This window comes from Schistocerca piceifrons, chromosome 8 (assembly GCF_021461385.2).
Source record: "Schistocerca piceifrons isolate TAMUIC-IGC-003096 chromosome 8, iqSchPice1.1, whole genome shotgun sequence".
Classification (NCBI taxonomy): Eukaryota; Metazoa; Arthropoda; class Insecta; order Orthoptera; family Acrididae; genus Schistocerca; species Schistocerca piceifrons.
This window is the reverse complement of record NC_060145.1, coordinates 187362587-187389830: the sequence shown is the minus strand read 5'-3', so window position 1 is coordinate 187389830 and position 27244 is coordinate 187362587.

Sequence of the window (27244 nt, the reverse complement as noted above, 5' to 3'; positions counted from 1 at the left end):
GTCTGCCATTGTAGTGTTGGGCAGCGGCAGCTGGCTGTGAACAGCGCGTAGCGTTGAGCAGTTGGAGGTGAGCCGCCAGCAGTGGTGGATGTGGGGAGAGAGATGGCGGAGTTTTGTAATTTTTCATGAACTGATATATTTATATATTATGATATCAAGGTAAATACATTGTTTGTTCTCTATTAATATCTTTCATTTGCTAACTATCCCTATCAGTAGTTAGTGCCTTCAGTAGTTTGAATCTTTTATTTAGCTGGCAGTAGTGGCGCTCGCTGTATTGCAGTAGCTTGAGCAGCGAAGATTTTTGTGAGGTAAGTGATTTGTGAAAGGTATAGTTTAATGTTAGTCAGGGCCATTCTTTTGTAGAGATTTTTGAAAGTCAGATTGCGTTGCGCTAACAAAATATTGTGTGTCAGGTTAAGCACAGTCATGTAAAATTGTTGAAAGGGGAAGTTTCATATGTCGACCCTTAGCCGAGGATACCTCACTGGAATCTTCTGATTTTTTCTTGTAGTTTGTGTAATTAGTGTAGCTTTTGTTTATTGCTAGCGCGTAATTGTAGAGAGAATCTCCTTTGTAGTTGCAGCCTTTCATTGTTGTATAGTAAAACAGTTGTGGCATGCATGTAGATTTGCACCAAGTATTTCGCAACTGCGCTTGCAAGTAACTAGATATTATTTTCAGTGCTATGTTAATGTGTTCTCTTATTTTTGATCTTCAAATTGTGTTTTTCTGTGTTGTCGTGTGAAATAATGGCGTGTGAAAAACGTAACACTAGGCTCCAAACTAAACTGAGAAATAATAGTGATGACGAGCGTAGCTTATCAGCGCCGCCGAGTAATGAATTTACTAATGTTCAAAGTAGTAATTTGGTAACTGTGCACAGGGAAATGGAGCGGGCGTCAAACAATGGCGTGGACAGTGAAACAATTAGTGAAGAGAGAAGTATTATCGATCGACCGGTCGGCAATAGCTCGCCTCAGGAAGCCGAAATGACACGACACGATCTCGCAAATACTGTAGATTCAGGTTTTGGGTCATCACCGTTTTCTCAAATAAGTCAAGACACATTTTCTGCTTGTCAAAATGTGAATGTTGCCGGTGCAAATGCACTGCCGAAAAGCGTAGAGAAACAGATTCCAGACACTAATACATTATTATTGCAATTAATGCAACAAATGGAACAAAATCAGAGACAAACACAGCAAAAGCTTGAAAAGTTAGACACAATGGAACAAAATCAGAGACAAACACAGCAAAAGCTTGAAAAGTTAGACACAATGGAACAAAATCAGAGACAAACACAGCAACAGCTTCAAAAGTTAGACTCATTGGAACAAACTCTTGAACAAACGCGTGAAGATTTAACTACTGAGTTACATCACATTGAATCGAAATGTCAAAAAGTCTGTAATGACGTAAAAACACAAATTTGTGAGCATTTCCAACCTATTTTTTCGCGTCATGAAAATGTATTACAGAAGCACGAAGCAGCCATAAAAGAACTGCAAACTATTGTTCATGAAAATCATGAGACCTTGCAAGCTAAATTTGACTCAGTTGCATCTACCAATTCGGTTACGCAACTTGCAAAAACTCAGGAAAACTTAAAGGACACAGTAGATACTCTGAAACTTGGTTCAGAAAAACACACTGAGGAAATAAGTACACTATCGGATAAAGTAGCCGAACTTTCAGATCAGTTCACTAATTTATCTACAAAGGTAGATGATGATCTGAATGACACAACACCTGTAGCCTTCACTGACACAGAAGTGTATGAACAAATCAAGAAATTCAAACAAAATCAGAATCAAATTAATACGCAACACCAAAGAGAAATCCGGGAAGTACAAGATCAGCTGACACAGGTAATACAAGAATTACGTATTTCAGAGGACACTCGCGCCCCAACACGGGAAGAGGGACTTAGAAATACGGAAAAGACGCAAAATAATAACACAGGGCATTTCGGAAGTTATGAAAGAAACTGGCAATGTGCACCGAATTTCGAGATGGAACCGCCGAAACGAAGTAACAATGACCGACATGCGACTTGCCGACATGATGATTTTGACTATAAGCTGTTCATTACTACACGTAAATTCAAAACGTTTAAGAATTCTGCCAACGACATTCATCCACAAGCGTGGCTCCATCAATTCTCTCATTGTTTCCCTCCCAACTGGTCATTGGAGCACAGGTTAGAATTTATGTGTGGCTACTTAGAGAATGAACCAGGTGTAAGAATGCGATCGGTCATTCACGATTGTCACAGTGAAGGAGATTTTTATCATGCCTTCCTCTCAGCGTATTGGTCTCAAGCTACACAAGACCGTGTAAAACATAGCATCATGATGATGAAACACTTTGAACAATCTGAATTTTCCAGTCTTGTCAAATATTTTGAAGACATGTTGCATAAGAATCAATATCTTTCAAACCCATACAGCCCCTCAGAACTCATCCGCATTTGCTTAATCAAACTGCCTGAACATTTACGACATATTATTTTGGCAGGACGTTGCAAAGACGACATTGAAGCATTTCAGGGACTCTTACAAGAATTAGAAATTGACACTGACAATCGCGGAACGCGAAACCAGGAACACAACAATTACAGGTCACATCCGTCGCAATTCCGCGATGAAAGAAGTAATAACTTGACACGACAAGGCTATTCTCACAACACAAATCGTGACCAAACCAGACACCACCCGTATGACAACCGTTGGCAGAGTAATAATAGTTACAGAGAAAGATCGCATTTCCGTAGTAATGACTATCACAGAGACAACCACAGAAACAGACAATATGGGAACCAAAACAATTATTATCAAGGGAAGCAGAATAACTTCAGACGCAACAGTTCGGCGCACAGTTCCGATTCAGGGAGCAATTCTCCACCACGTGACCGACAAGAAAGGAACTATGGAATCTACCGACATGACGAAAGACGATATGATCGTAACGACAGACCTGAATTGCATCAGAACTGGCGGGATTCAAACAGGGCAGGGCCCTCTCGTCAAGGTGAATTTTTAGAAGTTCTGTCTCCTAATCCGAATAACGACGCGCGCCAACAAAGAAACAGACAATGACCCGCACAGCAGGCAGCCGCGTGCGCCCGCTCGCTCCGAGAAAAATAACATAAGATGCTAGCCTTGAGAAAAATTTTAGCATTCTTTACCGATGTATACAACATGATAATTGCTTTGAAGTTGAAACTCTGTGCACTAGGAAGAGTAAAAGATTGTACCACATTTCACATGTAAAACTATTTATTGAAAGATAATCTGCTTTTTAACTTAGTCTTTGTCATAAAATTTTTCGCTTCACATTACTAATACGCTTTGTCACACTTAGAATCTGTTAACATACAACAATGTTTGAAGTTAAATATCCAATCAAGAACCAAGAGAACTTATTTAAACAGAAATGACAAATGCATTGTTATAGTGAACAGACGTCACAGTGTTATTGTGTGTGTACATTCTTGCTTGTTAGTTGTACGATTACGTAACGACTATAAGGCTCACATACTTAGAACATTTACCAGTACTGCTAATGAGATTTTAATGCAACATTTTGGTTACCTGAAAATACATTCTGTATTTAAAGTGCTTTCTGAGAGATACCAGATGACACAGAGGTTAGTTTATGTGACAGCTACACGATTTTTATCACGACGCTACTAATGAGTGACAAGTTACAATGTTGCTTTTGCGGTGTATCTGTTTTATATCTGCACAGTTTTCTGAATTCTTCTGGAAAGTAAAACATATTTTAGTAGTAACTTTTGTGGTATAGCTACAAGGAGACAGCTTTTCCGTAGCACAACAATACGTTACAGCACAGTACTTTCTTCATCACAACAATAAGCGTAATAACTACAATATCTATACGCAAAGCATTTCACTTTGGTTTATCATGAGGTAAGTACATTGGCTTCTGCGGAACTTAGCTTTCGGAGGAAAATAACTACGACACTTCCACAGAGATTATCTTACAACAAGATGCACATTTAGCGCTACAGGACACGCATTTCAGTGATCAATTTTATACTTAAAACATTTATTTTTAAAGATTTTTGAATTACAAAGAAAGTTTTCCGTGATATATTTCATTTCATTGCTGTAATCTGTAACACCTGAGGGTATAATTACATTAATCCTCAGGGGGGTACACACTTACTTTGTGTACCATGTGTGTGGCAACCACAAGGAACCCTAGCTAATATGGTATTTGCTTATACAACTTTACACATCGGTACCATATTTCTCTAACACACAAATTACACAGCTATCTGATCATTTAACTGAGAGATAAACATTTTTTTTTCTACATCAGTGACACATGTTTACGCAATACACAGTTGGGTAACTTCACACTTATGAAACTGTATTTTGTCTGTACTGTGTGATCTGTTCATATTTTTTCGGAACCATTGTGATACTATGAGAGCTTTGAATGATGTATTTGGTATGGATTCATGATTTTTAAAGTACTTTTGAGGCAGATGACACTTTTGACATGAGCAGAGAATTTTTTTTAATTATTGGAGGAAGCTACGACGATTTTGAGATTTGACTGAGGTGTTATGATGTTATTTTTACGACGACGATGTGTATTATGCTGCTGAGGTATGTTTACGATTAATAGGCTGAGGCTACTATATGAGTTATTTGATTATGCTTCATATTTATAATGACGAAATATTGACGAGTGTCGATGGATACGTATATGTGTAATAAGGTAAGGAGTAATGAATAGTGGGTAGGGACTCTTGACTTGTGAAAAAGGATGTTGGAAACCAAGAATCGTACATTAAGAGTTATGACATGTGTGAATCATGTGTGAATGTATCACAATGCCACTGAACATTTTTTGGACACTGTTATATTCATAGGATTTTGTTTCTACAGATTTGCAACGCTAATTCTTGACCTGTGAAGTATTTTTATGTGAGACTGTCACTTTAGCGAAAATTGCTGTCGTAAATATTTCCGTACGAAAGTTAGGTGACCACCTGCACGTAATGCGTCGCGCGCACCCAGCTGTGTCAGACGCCTGGAGAAAAAGTCATTAGCGCGTGCCTTTCAGAGCACAGGAAGATAGAACAAAAAAAAAAGGGGAGGCCATTATCCTTGGAAATATTTTTACATCTGCACACCTGATTATGACAAGCGTCTTTCTACGAGAGTTGAGAGAATTTCTACTAACTTATGAAATGTCACATGACTATTGAATGATATTTTTATGCTTTGGTTTGCGTAATTGCTTATTTCATTTGATACCTGTTTTTCAGCTGTGTTGCAGCATTGCTTTTATAAAATAAAATGCATTTGCTAATGTGAACACTTTCTGTCAACAGATCTATTAAATAATTATTTTATGATCCACATTCTTTAAAAAAGGAGCACTTGGACAGGAAAGAACAATAAGAAGGAACTAGTAACTGCATTCATAATTTTCTTTTCAAGTAATTGGTAACTTTTTGGTAGAATAACTTCTTGTGGTGCACCACTTTAATTACATAGACATTAAGATGTGAATATACATTTCCCTTATCTGCATTGTTGTTTAGTGTAATATTTTTTCTGCTTGCGCTATGTCATGTTTAGGTATAAGTTGCTGCTGTTTGCCAGGCATAGTGTTATTGAATTTGACTTTTGCTCATTTATGCTGCTAGCTTTGCCAATTTGCATTTTTTTGCATTGCTGTTTGTGTTGATTTGTTATGTGATGCTGCATTGCCTCGTCCCTTAGTTTAGCATCTGAGCTCAGTAGATTTAAGTTAGCTTAAGAGGGGGTAGACTATATAAGAGAATGAGTTGCGATGAATTGGAAGAAATGCATTGAGAATTAATACGAAAAAAGTACATAAAACAGGTTTAGGTAGGATTTTCTTGGAAATAAATGTTGAGGTAAGAAATGTGTGAACATATAAATACAGAAAGCATGCTTAGATAGAATTTTTTTTGGTGGAAACAGAGGATGAAATAAGAGGAAAGATATATGAAGTTTTGGGTTGGACTGCAGTACCAAATGTTACACTGAAAACGAACCCTGTCCTTTTCCTATTGGTGTTATCCCATTACGTGTTTGTGTACCCTAGTGTATTTGTTTTCATCCTGTCTCTGTGTACTGTTTCATAGAATTTTTTTCTCTTCTAATACTAAGCTATATTCACTATGAGGAGGAATACTGTTGTCCTCAAATATAAGTTGCATTAATAATATGTTATTTTCTTTGTAAAGTTGTTTACAATTCTGTTCTGTTTCAATGTTCATGTGTGAAATTAATGTTTAGAAAACTATTCTCATTATTTTATGTATGTACTTATGTCACTATTTTTGTAACACTGATGTATATGTTTATTTCTATTCTTTTGTAAAGCCTGTACTACAAATGTTATCTGTATTATTATGTTTTAATGATGTATTTTGTACCTTTGTTATTGTATTCTTATGTTATAAAATTGTAATTGTCACCAGTTCATGACATTATTAACTTGTTAGTTACATTTCACTGCACACGTTTCTGTTGGTCATAGTATGTGGACAATATGTGAGAAGTAGGGACTGATAGTGTTTGCACGTGTGTTAATGATTCAGCAAGGGACTGGATAACAGCATTGCTGGTTCTAAGGACAATTCCAAAAACTATGTGAGTGCACAAGTGGTGGTTTATGGACTTGCTATATCATCCGCAAGACTCTTCAATGGTGATTGTGCACCTGCACAGTCACAACCGAAGGCTGCTGGCTATCTCTACAAGGACTACAGTGGGTCTGCATCTTTGATGACCCACCAATACCATTATTTCTACAAGGACTGCAGTGAGTCTGCACCTCTGGTGGCCCACCAATACCACAATCTCTACCAGGACTCCAGTGGGTCTGCTCTGTGATGACCTACCTACCAATATTCGTCAGAACTTCGAATGACTCTGCTGTGGGTTTGCTCTGTTGTGGCCCATTACCTGTATGCATATCAAGAGTCAGCACTGTCTTTCCATTGGAAGGACAACACTACTTCTTCAAGACTGCATGGAAATCCACTACTTCCGTGTGCATTTTCTTTTACTGCTCAGACTTTGAGAAAAAACACTGCTATTCTACTGTTATGTACGATTAGGACTGTCTTTATGGACTGTGAGAAAATTTTAGCTTTTGACCAACATAATATCAATAAGTGTGTGCATTTGATTTCTTTGTTATTGTAATTATGAAAAATTTTTCAAATCTGTATTGGCCACTGCCCAATCCCATTTGTAAAATTTTTTGTGGGGAGCATGGGGGCTATGTAAGTAGGCTGTTTATGTTTTCTTATTGGCAACGTTACGTAGCGCTCAATATGAAAATCACTGGCTGTGCTGTGTGCAGTCTGTGGCTAGTTTGCATTGTTGTCTGCCATTGTAGTGTTGGGCAGCGGCAGCTGGCTGTGAACAGCGCGTAGCGTTGAGCAGTTGGAGGTGAGCCGCCAGCAGTGGTGGATGTGGGGAGAGAGATGGCGGAGTTTTGTAATTTTTCATGAACTGATATATCTATATATTATGATATCAAGGTAAATACATTGTTTGTTCTCTATTAATATCTTTCATTTGCTAACTATCCCTATCAGTAGTTAGTGCCTTCAGTAGTTTGAATCTTTTATTTAGCTGGCAGTAGTGGCGCTCGCTGTATTGCAGTAGCTTGAGCAGCGAAGATTTTTGTGAGGTAAGTGATTTGTGAAAGGTATAGTTTAATGTTAGTCAGGGCCATTCTTTTGTAGAGATTTTTGAAAGTCAGATTGCGTTGCGCTAACAAAATATTGTGTATCAGGTTAAGCACAGTCATGTAAAATTGTTGAAAGGGGAAGTTTCAAACCTCATGAATCCATGTCACTAGGGGACTGTTCACGCTGGTGGAGGCTATGTAATGGTTTGGGGCGTGGGAATTTGGAGTGAAATGCGACTCCTCATATGTCTAAATACGACTCTGACAGGTGTCTGATCACCTGCATCCATTCATGTCCATTGTGCATTGTGCATTCTGACAGAATTCCAGTAAGACAATGCGACACCCCATACGCACAGAATTTCTACAGAGTGGCTCCAGGAATTCCAAGTTTAAACACTTCCACTGGCCACCATGAACATTATTGGGCATATCTGGGAGGCTTTGCGACGTACTGTTCAATGGACTTCTCCAGCCTCTCGTAATCTTACGAACTAATGGACAGCTCTGCAGGATTCATGGTGTCAGTTTCCTCCAGCACTAATTCAGACATTAGTCGAATCCATGCCACGTCATGTGCTCGCGGGTGGCCTACAAGATACTTGGCAGGTGTACCTGTTTTTTGGCTCTTCAGTTTATATAAATGTACGTATATGTTGGGTGACTGTTGTTAAATAAGACTTAACACTGTATTAGGCATGGCAATATGTTTTGACTTTGGTACTTCCATATTTTTATCCCTCCCCCGTAAGCAGTGTGTGTTGACAACCTTGTGTTGACAGCATTATCTGTAGAGAATTGCGACTGATATGCCTGAATGCTCTGAATTATTACTGAACAAATATGGTCACAGCTGCCCCTTTTTCGAAATAATAATAATATTAGATGCTCTAATTTCTTCATTATATCTGAGCATTTTTCGTTCGATAGAATTCCAGAAATCCGTGCTAGTACCTTCGTCTCAATGAAATTCGTGTTACGTTCCGTTTCCAAATAAAGTTTCGTGACCTGGCCTGCCCTTAATGTTAATTCAGTATTGTTCTACGATTCTGATAGTTTGGCTTATGAAAGATGAACCACTGTGGCCTGTGATCTGGTACACTGTTCACTTTCATACGCTTAAATCATATTTCACGCTTCCCAGGAGCGAAGAAACTAGACGCGTGGGCAGAATATACATCGCACCTTATACTTTACCAGAGTGGGGTGAACTGTACTGGGCAGAGAGTGTTCCATCTCAGAAACTCTTGCCGTACACCTGTTCAAGTAAGAGCGGGTGAGTAATTGTAGTAGTTTTAGTCTGTTGTGGGTTTTCTATTGTATTCTTAGCAGGTGCAGTTTACATGTTAATTCCTATTGAGGAATGATTTACCTCGACGAGTCACTGGTTGCAGCAGGAAGAGAAATGGTAGAGATGGAGCTGAAACGGCTGTTGTTATTTCTGCTGTGTGGGATGCTGGACCTGGAAGGCGATTTCGTCGGCTTGCTGGAGAAAGTGGACAGGAAGTGAGCTGAAATATAAGTTTAATGTAACTAGGATTTTATAAGAATACTTTCACAATGCCCAACTGGCTATAACAACCTGTTCCTCTTCCTTCTAGTTAAATTCTAGTTAAATGTAACAACGCGTGAGTGAACGTGGCTCGGTCTCACCAAGGACCAGAAGACGGTGTATTTAGCAGGATACAGCAGTCGGCGCGTCGTACTTACTGTGTTCCCGGCTCGTGCTGTCCAGTAGACTTCGCCAAATGCGACTTCAAATGCTGGGCTTCGGATGCGCGCCTTGTCGCGAGTGCTGCGAAACAGGTTCGTCAGGTGCTGTTCGTACGAGGCATTCGGCACACTCTTGCCCCGTGACCAGTAATAGAGCAGAACAAGATCCGACGGCGGCTCTTACTTTCTCCCACTACAGATGCATTCCCCGTGTCTCGGTAGACCCGTCTGTACTCTGGACATGTCTTCACTGCGTTCCTGGCGACGTGTGAGACAGGGAGGTCTGCAGAAATATGCTGTGGATTCAGACTCGCGACGGCGACTCCTGAGAGGCATCTACTAACTAATAACGCGGAAGGAGCTCTGGCAGTGTGGTGCCGAGTACCTCAACAAATAAGCACAATATTTCATTCACTTATTTTACGATTTTCAGTCCCTTCCAGGACAGATAATTTGTTTTCTTTTTCTTTTAGATTTAATGCAGTTTCTTACCGCAACAGATTCACAACTTCTGTATTCTTCAGGGTTTCAGTCGATGGTATCTCATCCGTCTCCACAGCGTCTATAAATCATTGCAGGTATGTCAGAACTTCAGATATGGAAATAAGTGACCATATGATATAAAATCAACTGAAATCGCTCAACAAAGGAAAGGTGTTTGGATCTGATAAGGAACCTACTTGGCTTTACATAGAGTAGGTGAAAGAAATTGTCACTCTCACAGTAGCTGTGTATGGTAGGACGCTGGAGGAGAGAAACGATTGTGCAGTGACAGAAAAATAGCACTAGGGTTGTCGGATAGACAAACAAAACTGTAAGCCTATATTGTTGGCGTCAATGTGATGTAGTATTTTCGAACTCGTTTAATTCTTGCGATTTTATGACCAAAGGGAAGTGTTATAGGACCACCACATTTCACAATATATACAGAGTGAGCCAGAACTTCAGCGATAAACATTCAGAGGTGAAGCCAAGGACGAAATTACGAAAAATGTTTACAGTAAACGTGAACTCATTTCTTAGCACTGAAAGCTTTAATAATGGACGTTTGAATACCGAGCGGCTTAAGGTGTAACGTACTTAAAAATATGATCGCTGGTAAGACAGACATTCGAAGGATCCTCGGGAAGTGTAGTACACCAGCGAAGAAGGTAGCTTACGATTTTAAGGAATACAGAAAATCCAAAGAAGAGCAGTGCGTTTCGTTACAGGTTCAATTAGCAGACCCGAAAGCGTCACGCTTACGCTTATCTAATTCCAGGGGGTAGACCTACAAGTGATGTTATGTATCACGGTGTACGTTAGTGACAAAATATATTATTAGCTTCTACGTCTAATTCTCGAAAAGTCGTTGAAGAAAAAACTGCAGAGATTTGAGCCAACACGGAAAATTATCAACAACTGTTCTTCCAGCGTACCATTCTCGACTGGAAAACTGGTACACAAAGTAACCATCAACACACACCATAAAGTGTCTTGTGGAAAGTAATCGTATATGCATATGTAGGTGTAGATGTAGGCTATCAGTCACTTTCATACACCGCTGGCTGGACAGAGGTCTCGTCTTGACGTTTCCATGAATCACGCTCTTCAACTATGGAATTCATGTCGCCGGCCGGTGTGGCCGTGCGGTTAAAGGCGCTTCAGTCTGGAACCGCGTGACCGCTACGGTCGCAGGTTCGAATCCTGCCTCGGGCATGGATGTGAGTGATGTCCTTAGGTTAGTTAGGTTTAATTAGTTCTAAGTTCTAGGCGACTGATGACCTCAGAAGTTAAGTCGCATAGTGCTCAGAGCCATTTGAACCATTTTTGAATTCATGTCATTCCTGCTTGTTTTCTTAAGTGACCTACCACCTTTCCATTTATTTGTCCTTTCGATTTTTCTTCACTCTCACACACCAGCAAAGGTCGTTGGTTGATTACCACTACCTTCGTATCGCAGCATCTCACGCTTACTCAGATTCATCTTCGTTACGTATATCTACCCCAATTGTTCCTTGATCCACTGTATAATCCCATAAACACTCACATAAATTTTTATTTCTTGTAAACATTAAGTCCACTGAAACTGTAAAAATTGTAATTCGTGGTTTTTCAAAACTGTAGTAGTGCCGTACGAATGAGCAGAAAGATTATCACCTAGCCAGAATGTACGAGGTGCATTTAAATAGTAGTTAGCCGGCCGGTGTGGCCGTGTGGTTCTAGGCCCTACAGTCTGGAACCGAGCGACCGCTACGGTCGCAGGTTCGAATCCTGCCTCGGGCATGGATGTGTGTGATGTCCTTAGGTTAGTTAGGTTCTAAGTTCTAGGCGACTGATGACCTCAGAAGTTAAATCGCATAGTGCTCAGAGCCATTTGAACCATTAAATAGTAGTTACGTGCGAAGTAATAGGTCGTTACGGGCAGTTTTCTCATCTCATAAAGTGTGATGATACGTACGTTTACGGAAACTGATGCTCGATGGGAACAAAATAAAAGCTTTTCCGTTTTGGGGACTGCAAAACGCGCTACCATAAGTGTTTGACGATTGTTAATTGTTTTGAAGGGGGCAATATTGATTCTGAAGATAAATGAAATTAAGTCCAAAAAAGAGCAGTTCCCGTTATTTTTTGATCATACGTCATACAGTATGAACATGCCAATAGCAGTATGCCTCGTAACATTTGTACAGCCTTGCAAAATGCAAAAAAGTAAAAAATAAAAATAAAAAAATGTATTAGAATGGTTACCACAAGAGGGACGTCAGTTGACTCGTGGATGTATCACACCTGACGGAAATAAGTTTTCTGCTCGTTTGGAACGTTAATGGCTGCGTCCACCCTACTTCTCCATTTCCAGCACTGGTAATGAGAAAACCGTGTTTAAGTAAGCGAATTGACACAGTCGTAGGCGTTGAAGAGATAGTGACAGGATCTAAAAAGATGAAGTCGACTTTGAAACTATGCCAATCGACCATAAAGCTTGACATAAGATAATAATACACAGTTTAAGGACAATCGCTTTTGGGAGGATAAATTTTTCGGAGGAAGGCAGAGCCTCGCAAGGACGTATTAGAAACTCTGTTGTAAACCACATAGACGAAGCGAAGGCAGTTTTAATCGTCACTAACACACAGTAATACACATCTCCTGTGTACTAAGAAATACCTGCTTCACGCAAGTTCAATAGCAAACAAAGTTGTGTATTGTAGTCTTGCCTGTTTCAACACAGTTCAAGTTAAATATATTTATGATATCATACTTCTTATATTTGTCAAATAACAAATAGCATTTTTGTGGGAGAATATACACTCCTGGAAATTGAAATAAGAACACCGTGAATTCATTGTCCCAGGAAGGGGAAACTTTATTGACACATTCCTGGGGTCAGATACATCACATGATCACACTGACAGAACCACAGGCACATAGACACAGGCAACAGAGCATGCACAATGTCGGCACTAGTACAGTGTATATCCACCTTTCGCAGCAATGCAGGCTGCTATTCTCCCATGGAGACGATCATAGAGATGCTGGATGTAGTCCTGTGGAACGGCTTGCCATGCCATTTCCACCTGGCGCCTCAGTTGGACCAGCGTTCGTGCTGGACGTGCAGACCGCGTGAGACGACGCTTCATCCAGTCCCAAACATGCTCAATGGGGAACAGCTCCGGAGATCTTGCTGGCCAGGGTAGTTGACTTACACCTTCTAGAGCACGTTGGGTGGCACGGGATACATGCGGACGTGCATTGTCCTGTTGGAACAGCAAGTTCCCTTGCCGGTCTAGGAATGGTAGAACGATGGGTTCGATGACGGTTTGGATGTACCGTGCACTATTCAGTGTCCCCTCGACGATCACCAGTGGTGTACAGCCAGTGTAGGAGATCGCTCCCCACACCATGATGCCGGGTGTTGGCCCCGTGTGCCTCGGTCGTATGCAGTCCTGATTGTGGCGCTCACCTGCACGGCGCCAAACACGCATACGACCATCATTGGCACCAAGGCAGAAGCGACTCTCATCGCTGATGACGACACGTCTCCATTCGTCCCTCCATTCACGCCTGTCGCGACACCACTGGAGGCGGGCTGCACGATGTTGGGGCGTGAGCGGAAGACGGCCTAACGGTGTGCGGGACCGTAGCCCAGCTTCATGAAGACGGTTGCGAATGGTCCTCGCCGATACCCCAGGAGCAACAGTGTCCCTAATTTGCTGGGAAGTGGCGGTGCGGTCCCCTACGGCACTGCGTAGGATCCTACGGTCTTGGCGTGCATCCGTGCGTCGCTGCGGTCCGGTCCCAGGTCGACGGGCACGTGCACCTTCCGCCGACCACTGGCGACAACATCGATGTACTGTGGAGACCTCACGCCCCACGTGTTGAGCAATTCGGCCGTACGTCCACCCGGCCTCCCGCATGCCCACTATACGCCCTCGCTCAAAGTCCGTGAACTGCACATACGGTTCACGTCCACGCTGTCGCGGCATGCTACCAGTGTTAAAGACTGCGATGGAGCTCCGTATGCCACGGCAAACTGGCTGACACTGACGGCGGCTGTGCACAAATGCTGCGCAGCTAGCGCCATTCGACGGCCAACACCGCGGTTCCTGGTGTGTCCGCTGTGCCGTGCGTGTGATCATTGCTTGTACAGCCCTCTCGCAGTGTCCGGAGCAAGTAAGGTTGGTCTAACACACCGGTGTCAATGTGTTCTTTTTTCCATTTCCAGGAGTGTATTTATGATACCATATTTTTTATATTTGTAAAAATAGTGATTATATGAGTGAAGCACACTTACTATGTGAAATTCCTGAATGTATTTCTTTTAACTTTAGTTTTGAGTAAAGCCCCTGGCATACTTCCATTCGTATCACGCTCTGAGTCTTCATTCCCAACTTAATCTCACATGAGGTAAGTTCAGTACTTTCATGTTTAATACTACGTAAAAAAGTTTGTCTTTAAGCTGTTTTATTCCCTTGTAAGTTATGTTCCACATAATTATCCATTCCAAATGTACAGGGTGAGCCAGAACTCCACCGACAAAATTTCACAGGATGTCCAGGAATATTTTGTGAGTGCTTTGGTATAAGGTGACTACTTACAGAGTAATGATGAATTTAGGATTTATTGAGTCTGTCACACCAGGTACCTTCATTTGGAGGAAAACTCCTTCACAACACTGAAAAAGTCTGTAATACTACAATACAAAGCACGAAGTGACACAATGACCCTAAAACAGATGCAAAATTAATGTAATGGGATTTCCGTCGATGGGAGAACATCTCACCATAGTGTCTTTGTGCCTCTTTTTGACTGGATTCAGTGAACCCATACCCAAGATACATTTCAGCGAAGTCTCCCTCAGTAGACCAAGCTGTACTGCGGTGTATCACTAACAACGAAAAACTAACTCAACTGGAAAAATAAAATATCCCTGAATCGAGCAGTAGTGATTGCAATCTTGAGGACGAAGGGTGATGTAGGCTTTGGCTGTTTTATGCAGATATTTACAGTGCATAACAGATACGAAGTCAAATGAGGGAAGAAAGCAAGCGAAATGCAATAAATGTGCAATGAGACTCTAGAGATCACGGATTCTTTGTACCAAATCACTCAGAAATTATCCTTAAACAACATCCAAAATTTTCTCAGCGGAGTTTTAGTTCACCCTATATATTAACTGAATTTTCTCTTGGTTCTTGGCAGAACATATTAATAATATTAAATAAGAAACACTTCCTTTTTTGTAGAAAATTAGGAAGGGTTTCCTATTTCATATAATCGTCAGAGAGTATGTTCTGTATGATGATATCAAAATTATTTATTTTACACATTTCTAAGCTATTGCTGGGGCTAGAGTCAAATGAATGGGATGTTACGTATCTTTTATTCTGAGAGTACTGCAGTGAAATTGGAAAGGAAATGCGAATTTTTGAGGTCTGTCATTTCATTCAGGATCTCGTTATTCATCATGGGGCCATGGATGAATACTTCCATTTCTTCCAAGATGATCATTTTCCAGCTCTTTTATAAATTATGTAGTACATCAAGATCGTTGTCATTGTAACACTGTGTGTCCTGTTTCATTTATATGTTTCGCTATAGCTGATTTATTCGGTTTGCCGAGTCTGAAATAGTCCATGTGTTCTTTAAAGCGGGGGTTTAAGATTTCTTCCCGTTTGGCCAACATAATATTTGTTCCAATGATTGCATATAATTTTATATATTCCTGATTCGTTTATTTTCTCTGTAGGATGTGAGATGTCATGTATCAGTTTCTTTTTTAAGTTGTTGGTGGCAAAGGGGATTCTGATGTTTGTTTTTTCTAAACAGTTTGGCTAATTTGTCTGATATAACGTTGTATACTTAAGTTTTTGGATGTCGTGTGAGGAAGCTGTGTCACATTGTTTGTTGTTATTTTTAGTTGTGCGTTGTGAAAGTGTGTCTATTTCAAGTTCATGATAGCCGTTATTATCTGCAGTGTAGCTGATAGTGTTCATTTTTTGTCGTAGTCGGCAGCATTAAGTGAGAATTTCTGTGCTCCGTTCAAGAAGCATCTTAATGCAGCTTGTTAATGTGACTTGGGATGTGTGGAAGATTTATTAATGACTATGACCGTGTATGTTGGTTTTCTGTATACATTGATACATAGGGTTTGGTCTGTGTTAGTTATTGTCATATCTAGAAAATCAATTTCGTTGTCTTTCTATGGCGAACTGGATGTTACTGTGTAAATTACTGAACCAGTTTAATAGAGTTTCTGTTATTGTATACAATGAATGTGTCATCAACATACCTGCACTAGTGTACAATTTTCTAGGTTATTATGTCTTTGTTGTTGGGAAGTTTATTTTCTAGGTCGTTAATGAAAAATTCCGCAATAATTCCACTTAGAGGACTTCCCACTGCTAGGCCTGCATCTTGTTTGTACATTTTACCAGCAAATGTGAAAAAAACTACATCTGTAATACGATAACAAGACGTGCAGAAGACATTGTAAAAATCTGACACCACTAGATCGAAAGATCGGCAGTATAGAAACCAGCAGTATTTTGACCGTCATCTCGTCCACTGCACTACAGGTTTGTTTTTAAGATCGTGTTTCCAAGTTACTGGTACGTGTGTGAAAATCTGTGAATAGTGATCGAGAAAGCCAAGAGAGCCATAGAAATGGAAACCCCTCAGCTCACCACAACGAGACTGCCGCGCCATAAGAACAATGATAACCACAACATTTATGAAAAGACTGTTTAACATCTTCCTGATCCTATTGTGAAATTGAGTTTGTAATGCCTTATAGGCTGGTACACCCTTGAAACATCTCGCACAATGAATAAATAGTACATTAGTTAACAAAGTTTGTGACTGATAGCGGTAGTTAAAATCCTTCACACTTTTATTGATCTTCGACAGGAAATGTACTGAAGTATGCCCGTCAACAGAAACGTCTCACAAGCACAAATGAATGACAACAGTTATCAGAAAGCCCACGCTTCCCATTAGGTACCTTAGTTCCATGAAAAAATGTCGAAATATTTACATTGCTACCATAGATACAGAAAAATTTAAAGGTGGTTGGTGATTGCTGTGAAAAGTTATTAATGAAACACTGACACAAACCTACCGAGCGAGGTGGCGCACTGGACTCGCATTCGGGAGGACGACGGTTCAATCCCGTCTTCGGCCATCCTGATTTAGGTTTTCCGTGATTTCCCTAAATCGCTTCAGGCAAATGCCGGGATGGTTCCTTTGAAAGGGCACGGCCGATTTCCTTCCCCATCCTTCCCTCACCCGAGCTTGCGCTCCGTCTCTAATGACCTCGTTGTCGACGGGACGTTAAACAATAATATCCTCTTCCTCCACTGACACAAAATGCAGAGAAAAAAGTAGCAAAATCATCTTGAGCTCCAGTAAACACGAAACAGGGAGAGACAAACAAAGACATACTAACATAGTGATAATGGAGGAACTAATAAATTATCCACACCAGCCAGCAAAGTAAGTGAGTGAGAATTCCTTGATGTAGTCCAGAGAGACTACAAAAAAAAATTCTAAAAAAAAAGAAACAAATATAGCCTCTACAAGTAATTGATGTTATCATTAACCACAGAGCACAACTTCAGTGAATATGTACACTCCTGGAAATTGAAATAAGAACACCGTGAATTCATTGTCCCAGGAAGGGGAAACTTTATTGACACATTCCTGGGGTCAGATACATCACATGATCACACTGACAGAACCACAGGCACATAGACACAGGCAACAGAGCATGCACAATGTCGGCACTAGTACAGTGTATATCCACCTTTCGCAGCAATGCAGGCTGCTATTCTCCCATGAAGACGATCGTAGAGATGCTGGATGTAGTCCTGTGGAACGGCTTGCCATGCCATTTCCACCTGGCGCCTTAGTTGGACCAGCGTTCGTGCTGGACGTGCAGACCGCGTGAGACGACGCTTCATCCAGTCCCAAACATGCTCAATGGGGGACAGATCCGGAGATCTTGCTGGCCAGGGTAGTTGACTTACACCTTCTAGAGCACGTTGGTTGGCACGGGATACATGCGGACGTGCATTGTCCTGTTGGAACAGCAAGTTCTCTTGCCGGTCTAGGAATGGTAGAACGCTGGGTTCGATGACGGTTTGGATGTACCGTGCACTATTCAGTGTCCCCTCGACGATCACCAGTGGTGTACGGCCAGTGTAGGAGATCGCTCCCCACACCATGATGCCGGGTGTTGGCCCTGTGTGCCTCGGTCGTATGCAGTCCTGATTGTGGCGCTCACCTGCACGGCGCCAAACACGCATACGACCATCATTGGCACCAAGGCAGAAGCGACTCTCATCGCTGAAGACGACACTTCTCCATTCGTCCCTCCATTCACGCCTGTCGCGACACCACTGGAGGCGGGCTGCACGATGTTGGGGCGTGAGCGGAAGGCGGCCTAACGGTGTGCGGGACCGTAGCCCAGCTTCATGGAGACGGTTGCGAATGGTCCTCGCCGGTACCCCAGGAGCAACAGTGTCCCTAATTTGCTGGGAACTGGCGGTGCGGTCCCCTACGCCACTGTGTAGGGTCCTACGGTCTTGGCGTGTATCCGTGCGTCGCTGCGGTCCGGTCCCAGGTCGACGGGCACGTGCACCTTCCGCCGACCACTGGCGACAACATCGATGTACTGTGGAGACCTCACGCCCCACGTGTTGAGCAATTCGGCGGTACGTCCACCCGGCCTCCCGCATGCCCACTATAAGCCCTCGCTCAAAGTCCGTCAGCTGCACATACGGTTCACGTCCACGCTGTCGCGGCATGCTACCAGTGTTAAAGACTGCGATGGAGCTCCGTATGCCAAGGCAAACTGGCTGACACTGACGGCGGCGGTGCACAAATGCTGCGCAGCTAGCGCCATTCGACGGCCAACACCGCGGTTCCTGGTGCGTCCGCTGTACCGTGCGTGTGATCATTGCTTGTACAGCCCTCTCGCAGTGTCCGGAGCAAGTATGGTGGGTCTGACACACCGGTGTCAATGTGTTCTTTTTTCCATTTCCAGGAGTGTATAAAACCTAAGAAATAAAAAGAAAGCAGGAGTAGGTTGAATACCAATATGTGTGCTGAAACAGTGCATACAGACTATAAACTTCCCCTTCATAAATATAATAGATGAGTCGTTTGTATCAGGGAACTTACCCGATTATTTAGAAGAGTTAAGGAAGATAATTTAGAATACTGGGAAAACTAGAGACCAGATTCCTTGTTGTCATCTTTCCCTAAAATAATAGAATCAGTTATGAAATACGGATTACTGAATTAAATAAATACTACCTCTTCAATGAATCACAACAGAAGAAATATAGAGTCAAGAATTGGAGACTTCACAAAAGATATACTTGTTGCTCTTCGTAAGCCTGAGTGTGTCACAAGCATGGTCTTACAACTTTCTAATGTTTTAATACTGTTGACCATAAGATTCTACTAAATAAGCTGAAATCTTTGGAAATATGGTCTGTGTTAATGACTGGTTCTGATCGTGGGTTATATATTGACTACAAAGAGTAGTGACAAAACGGACTACACTCTCAGTGACATATTTACCACAACCAATATATATTAATAAAGGAGCTTCTGCGCAGTATTATTATTCCTGACATACATAAATCACTATCCCAGTTGCTTAAGTCATGGTGCTGTTGACAGTTCTTTGAAGAAAGAAAAGAATTCCTTCTGGAGAAAGGAAATGATATCCTCAAGGAATCATACAAATGATCAATATGGAATAAAGTTACAATGAACATAAAAAACTCACGGTTTTAGTTTGAAGAGAAAAGATTCACTTTTTTATTAAATGAACTGTATTGTGTCTCTGAAGAATACGTAACAAACAATAGTTTTCCGTGGATGAATATTCATTTCCAACTGAAGTGGCGTGAATGTAAAAAGATACTTGCAAAAAGGATTTCATAAGCTTGTTATGCCCTTAGAATCCCGTCATCGACAACTAATTTACAGTATCTTCTAGTCATAAACTATTCAGATGTACACTCATCTCCTAGCTGTGGAATTCTTGTCTACAGACATACAACATAATGTACGCTATTCCCGAGATATATTTATGCAGTCCCCATGAAGACACTTGAAAGTATAAATCATAAAATAACTTCATACCGATAAGAACACGTTAACGCTGTAACGAATGTAAATTTCCGTTGCGCGCTCCTTGTGAAATACTTTATGTCTTTAAAACGAAAAGATATATATTTGGCCATGGCCTTTACAAAAGAGCAAAGATTACTGAAGTGATTAAAATCTATGTAATATTTTGTAAAACGCATACTTAAATTTTTCTCGCCATATTAAGAGTCTCTTTTATCGCACGGTAACTGTAACGTAAGCATTCTTGTTTCTATGTACCGTAATTTTGATTTAAATGGAGAGTATTTGTTTTACCTGTTTAAGTGGAATTCATCTAAAATATTTGAACTGATCATCTTCCACGTTAATAATTATAATTTACTACGAGGTGATGACGGAACACATTACTTGTTCTCTAGTTAATTACACTGTATCGCCAAGCTAAAGTTCCCTGAAACTGATTTTCTGATAATGGAATTTTATTCCCTGTACATTATTTACATGAGAGTCTTGTTAGGTTGATTGGTCAATTGCTTTTGAAGAATAATATCAGCAGTCGCTTTACTGGCGTGATATATTCTGCCTCACCCCTGGCTGATAAACGGCAGACAGATAAGCCCTGGAAGAGCCCTCCTTCTCCCCCCAGGAAAAGGAATTAAATGCGTAAAAAAAAGGTGCCTCACCAACATCAACAGGCAACAATCTGAAATATTACATGAAAGTGTAATTATGATTTTTTAACAGCAACCAGTAATTTAACTTGCCTAGAACTGTAGATTCTGTTTGCGCCTTTGAACGTTTCTCTTGTTCGTCAAGGTGTTTCATTATAATTAGTACTTTAATAATCATACTGTATTCTTGTCTTGTCTAGCTTTGAAAACTCTTATTTAAAATAATTCTGGTTATTTCTTGCAATAAAATCAAGAGGGAGACGCTTCAAACACAGTTTTCAAACTACAGAAAACCATCATGACAATAATAAATAAAAATAGTGGTCCAGCTAATTGTAGAGATCCCTCAGGAATTCTAACTGCACCATATGAGTTTATTTACTAATATGTTATATACATCGAAAATATCTTTGATAATTACAGCACAAACAGGTCTTCGGACTGCCATACAACAAGATACTTACGTTTACCAGTACCGAATAAACGGAAAAATGTTAAGGAGATTAGTAAAACAAGTAATTTAAAAGGTAGTTACAAAGTACCTGTTAATAGCTGCTACATTGTATACACTGAGGTGTATCGCAGAGTAGGAATTTGATAAGTAATGTAAGAGAAACAAATAATAATAACAAAACTTCCTTTTCACTTTACGCAACTCGTATTATACTTTTTTCTTCTTTTCTCGAAAACTTTACACCCAAAGCTCTATAACATATAACACTGACACCTTATCGTTTTTATGAGTGCAGAATTTCACTTACACAAAGATGCTCAGTCGATCTCTCATGCAAACAAATTGACTGTTGCAGTACGCAAAATGGAAGCCAAACTCCGGAGCCGTGGTCCCGACTTCAGCTGATAATGTGGTTTGTGTTACATTTTCAAGTAATGTACGTATTTGTATCGTACGTACAGTGATCGTTGGTAGGAAATGAATAGACAACTTTTTACGTTATCAAATAACTTCTGTAAAACTGTTGTTCACTTGGAGTAAACCGAATGAATTAGCACTAGTTTAAACAAGTTGGGCATTTATGTGGGAGTGTAGAGGGTCCATATTCCGTCTGGCCATCCTGATTTAGATTTTTCGTGGTTTACGTAAATTACTCCAGGAAAATCCCATGGTTCACTACCTAGCTCATCGTTGTCGAAATACACTGAGGGGCGGAAGTCATTGGATACCTCCTAATATGGTGTCGGACCTCCTTTTACCCGCGTAGTGTAGTAACGACGTGGGATGGAATTTCAAGAAGTCCTTATAATTCTTCTGTAGATATACTGAGCCATGCTGCATCTTTAGCCGTCCATAATTGCGAAAGAATTGCTGGTGTAGTATTTTGAGCACGAAATGACCCCTAGATTATGTACCATAAATGTTCGATGGAATTCATGTGATCTGGGTGGTGAAATCTTTCTCTCGAACTGTCCAGAATGTTCTTCAAACCGATCGCGAACGACTGTGTCTCGGTGGTACGACGCATTGTCACCCATAAAAATGCCTTCGTTGTTTGGGAACATGAAATCCATGACTGGCAGAAAATGGTCTCCAAGCAGCCGAACACATCAATTTTCAGTCAATGATCAGTTCAGTTGGACCAAAGGACCCAGTCCGCTTCACGTAAACAGAGCCCACATCATTATGGAACCACCACCTGCTTGCACAGTGCCTTGTTGACCACATGGATCTATGGCTCCGTGGGGTCAGCGCCACATTCGAAACCTACCATCGCCTCTTACCAACTGAAATCGGGAGTCATCTGATCAGGTCATGGTTTTCCAGTTGTCCAGGATTCGAACTCATATGGTCACGAGCCCAGAAGAGGCGCACTGTAAACAAATGCACTCGCGTTGGTGGTCTACCACCACAGCCATTAACACCAAATTGAGCCGCACTGTCCTAACGGATACATTCGTCGCACACCCTACATTGATTTCTGTGCTTATTTCACGAGATGTTGCTTGTCTGTTAGCACTAACAACACTACGCGAACGCCACTGCTCTTAGTTGTTACGTGAAAGCTGTCGGCCACCGCGTTGTCAATGGTGAGAGGTAATGCTAGAAATCTGGTATCGTCGGTACACCCCTGACACTGCGGTTCTCGGAATATTTAATTCCATAACTATTTCCGAAACAGAATGTCTCATGCATCTAGCTCAAACTACCATTCCGTGTTCACAGTCTGTTAATTCCCGTCGTGCTGCCACAATCGCGTCGGAAACATTTTCATATGAAACATTTGAGTAAAACTGACAGCTCAGTCAACGTATTTCCTTTTCATACTTTATGTACCCGATATTACTGCCATCTGTATAAGTGCATATCGATATCCCTTGACTTCTGTCATCCTAGGGTATACCTGTAGATATGTATGAATCAGTTTGCATTCCTTATAATTAGTTTCCCTGAGACATTTAAGTCTTTTTTAGTTACTACGATAATGATCGAGGCAGACGAAATGAATTAAAATTTCTGCTGCAGCCGGGACTCGAACCAGCAGGCAGAAATGGTAAACCATTACATCACCGCAGTACGATGCCGAACGTTGCTACACGAACTACCTAAAAATGAGTGCCCTCCCAAACACAACATTCCTGCCTAGCAAGCAAGAAGACCCGGGTTCGAGTCCCGGCCGCAGCAGAAATTTTAATTCAGTTCGTCTGCCTCGATCATTATTATAGATTTGTTTGTTCTGTAAAAAAAAAATAATATGTTCGAGATCCTTGGTAAGTGACTCAAAGATAAGTAAAGTAATAGGTATTATTACTACTACTGTTACTACAACTAATTCCCATAAATAAGCAGAAACAAGAGATTAATGCAAACTTCTTAGTTTACTCATATCGAATTCCAAATTTAGAGCTGCTGTTTGCAGCGCCTCAGAGCCTGAGGATGCTTATATGGGTCGTCAATGAGAATTTGTCAGACTTCAGACACATATCGTAAAAACGTAAGAATTTTGGCCAGCTGCTTTAAACATCAGAAGTTAAAATGAAACAGAAAATAAAGTATAGTTGTGTACCCGTTCCCCTTTCGATCTAGAGTGTCTCCAAGCTGATGTAGCCGCGAATGAAAACAATAAAAGTATGCAGAATCCATGTCGATATTTCGACACTCTGACAACTTTCAAACGGGCCGAAGAACAGCGTGAAACCGGCTCGACCAGTCGACTGTGTCTGGCGAAAGCGGAGAGGCAAACAGGAGTCCTTTTTACACGATGTGAACACATACGAATTCTTGAGTTAATTTGTTTCAGCTCCAGTGGATGACGTTCTTAGCTCCATTTTGTCGGGCTGGTATGGTACGAGATACCTGAATGAACCCGATGCATCCGATTTTACACTATGCGAGATCTTTGTCACTTCCGTCTGTCTTTTCCTTACATACTCACGGACGTCTGACCGGTATCAGAGCACGTTTAAGTGACTGGTGACTTAATCATCAAGACTACTGCGAAATTACACGTCCAAATGCTATTCACCTCTGCTTTGTCAAAATCAGCAGGTAACCACTTCCAAAAATATACCTTGTGAGAGTTACGTATTACGTTGCGATTTATCGGTGCTTAAAATGATGGTAACTATCGTACTTGGAGGTAAGACAATCGACAAAATGTAAGAGATTTCATACTTCTCTCTCGGCCCGAGAGCACTCGGATTAACGACGTCGACCGTTAGTGAATGAAGGTTCTCAAAATCTAGGAACTAGCCTTAAGTGTCCCATAATGATATTTGTGGTGTCACCGCCAGACACCACACTTGCTAGGTGGTAGCTTTAAATCGGCCGCGGTCCATTAGTACATGTCGGATCCGCGTGTCGCCACTGTCAGTGACAGCAGACCGAGCGCCACCACACGGCAGGTCTCGAGAGACTTACAAGCACTCGCCCCAGTTGTGCGGAGGACTTTGCTGGCGACTACACTGACGAAGCCTTTCTCTCATTTGCCGAGAGATAGTTAGAATAGCCTTCAGCTAAGTCCATGGCTACGACCTAGCAAGGCGCCATTAACCATTTCTAGAGAGAGTCTCACTTGTATCATCAAGAACGCTGTATACAAATGATGGATTAAAGTATTCCAGCAGCTACGTACTTTTCTTTATAGCATTCATTACGTATCCTGTTTCAGACCTAACGCCAGCCTGCGTGAGTTAACGCGTGCATTTCGGCCTCCTCTCTCAATTAGTGTGCGTTGTGTTGGCTAATCTGCCGACACAACAATATTAGTTCACTTAATATCCTTTGAAGCAGTCAACTGACTGACATTGAGCTGACAGACAAAAATGAAACTGTATGGAGGAAGTGGCGCGCTGGCAATAAAGACCGACCACAGTGACAACTACTTAACGACGGAGAGGAAGCGAGTGCTCTGAACATAGGAATCAAGGGAAGAAACACGTTCCAGGTGAAGTCTTCCTAATTGTGGTCGTAAAAATGTATGATCTTCAGCACCTTCGCAAAAAACAGTGTAATTTAAGGGGCAACATACATTAATTTAAGAGGGATGCTTCCGAAATAAATATTTACGGAATTTTGATAAACACACTTTTGCCGCTGACTGTTGATATTAAAAATCAGTCGATGTGATAGCATATGACGAACATTTGTATTGGCAGCGCGGCTTGCAGATGGTGGCTATGCTGACGGAGTTACAGCACAGGAAGAAATGTGTTAAACGGAACATGAGATCACTTTCATGGCAAATATCGAGAAACGTGCCGTTTACATAGGCTGGGCATTGCGTTCTGGGCGCATCTGATTAGGAGCGCTGGAAAGGGCGATTATGGAATCAATACACGTAAAAACCAAAGCCCTATGGATTATCAGCTGTCACACGGTCAGTGCTACGGTTGCCTACAAAGTTGAATCAGATATTAATACACTATATTACTCTTTCGCTTTTCTTGAAATGTTCCTACGTTTGTTACTGCAATACACCGGCGGATGTGATGATTTTGTAAAAAAATATCACTATAAATTTGGCTGTGACTCCAAATAGGCTTAATGAACGTGACGTTAGAAGATTATAGTGATGAGTGTGCATTTCCTTGCCTTGCTATTAGCTCGGATAATCACACATGCAGTAAACGACATCCAGAAATATTATGATACTTCGGAGCAGATACAACGATGGGTGTATTAGACCGGGTAACCAAGATAATTGAGGCAAACGAAATAAACCCGTATTTCAGGATGAGTGTGACATTGCTAATTCCAAAGAAAGAAAGTGATGGTAGGAGTAAATATTAAAGCAATGTCCGTTTAGTAAGCCGCGACTGCAAACCACTGACAGGAATTAAATTCTAGAAGAGAGAAAAAAACTGGTAGAAGCCTACTTTGGGGAATATCGATTTTCAGACCAAAGAAATATAACAACGCACCTCCTAATATTGACCTTATCACAAATGTTCAGACTGAAGAAAGGTAACATAACGTCTGTACTATTTTTAGTTTAGAAATAGCTTTAGACAGTGTTTACAGGGATACACTCTCTGAAATTCTGAAGGTAGCAGCTTGAAATACGAAAAGCGAAAACGTATTCACAATTAGTGTAGAAGCTATATTTCAGTTATAACAGGTGAAGCACAAGAAAGGGAAGCACTAGTTTAGATGGAAGAGATAAAAGACTGTAGCCCATCGCCGATGTATTTACTCAGTACTATGACGAAGCAGCAAAATAAAACAAGAAAAGATTTGGAGGAGGTATTATTAAATTTCAGGGAGAAGGAAAAATCTTTGAGGTATCCGATGTTATTGCAGTTCAGCCAGAGACGGTGTGTACTTGGAAGAGCAATGGAACGGAATGGATAGTGCCTTGAAAGAAAGGGTAGAAGATGAACACGAACTAAAGTAAAACAAGAGAACACAGCTACGCATGTTAGCACGTCACTTTCGAGACAGAGGCCGCCATAGACTCCGGATCGAGTCCAACCAGCGGATTAACGACGAGGGCCGGTTTGTTGGCCAGCACCGATATGATTTTTAGGTGGTTTTCCGCATATGTCTAGGTGAATACTGGTCTAGTACCAACGTCCCAACATGGTTACGCGATTCGTAAGGACTTCGAAAACGTTCTCCACATTTACATAGTGTAACACTAGATGCAGACAGATGTGGTACTCAGATTTCGTTCTAGGAGAGGGTAGGGGGGGAGGGAGGAAGGGGGCGGGACAGTGGAATCTGGCCACTCTGTACCACCAACATAGCCAAATACTGACCAGCATGCCCATCCCGTGAAGATATGGAATAAAGGCCAGGGAGAAGAAGAAGAAGGATTAGGAGGAGAAGAAAGCAGTCGAATTAACTCAGGCAATTACGAGGGAATTAGATTCACACGTGACAGACTAAAGATTTTGGTGTTTTGGCAGAAATATAATGAAAAGCGACTGATGTATGGAGGATGTGAAATACAAACTGGCAACGGAAACTGTATCCGAAAAAAATTTGTTCACTTCGAACATAAATTTAACGGTTAGGAATGTTTTTGGAGTACACCTTTACACGAAGGTGAACTTGGACGATGGTTCAGACAAGAAGAGAA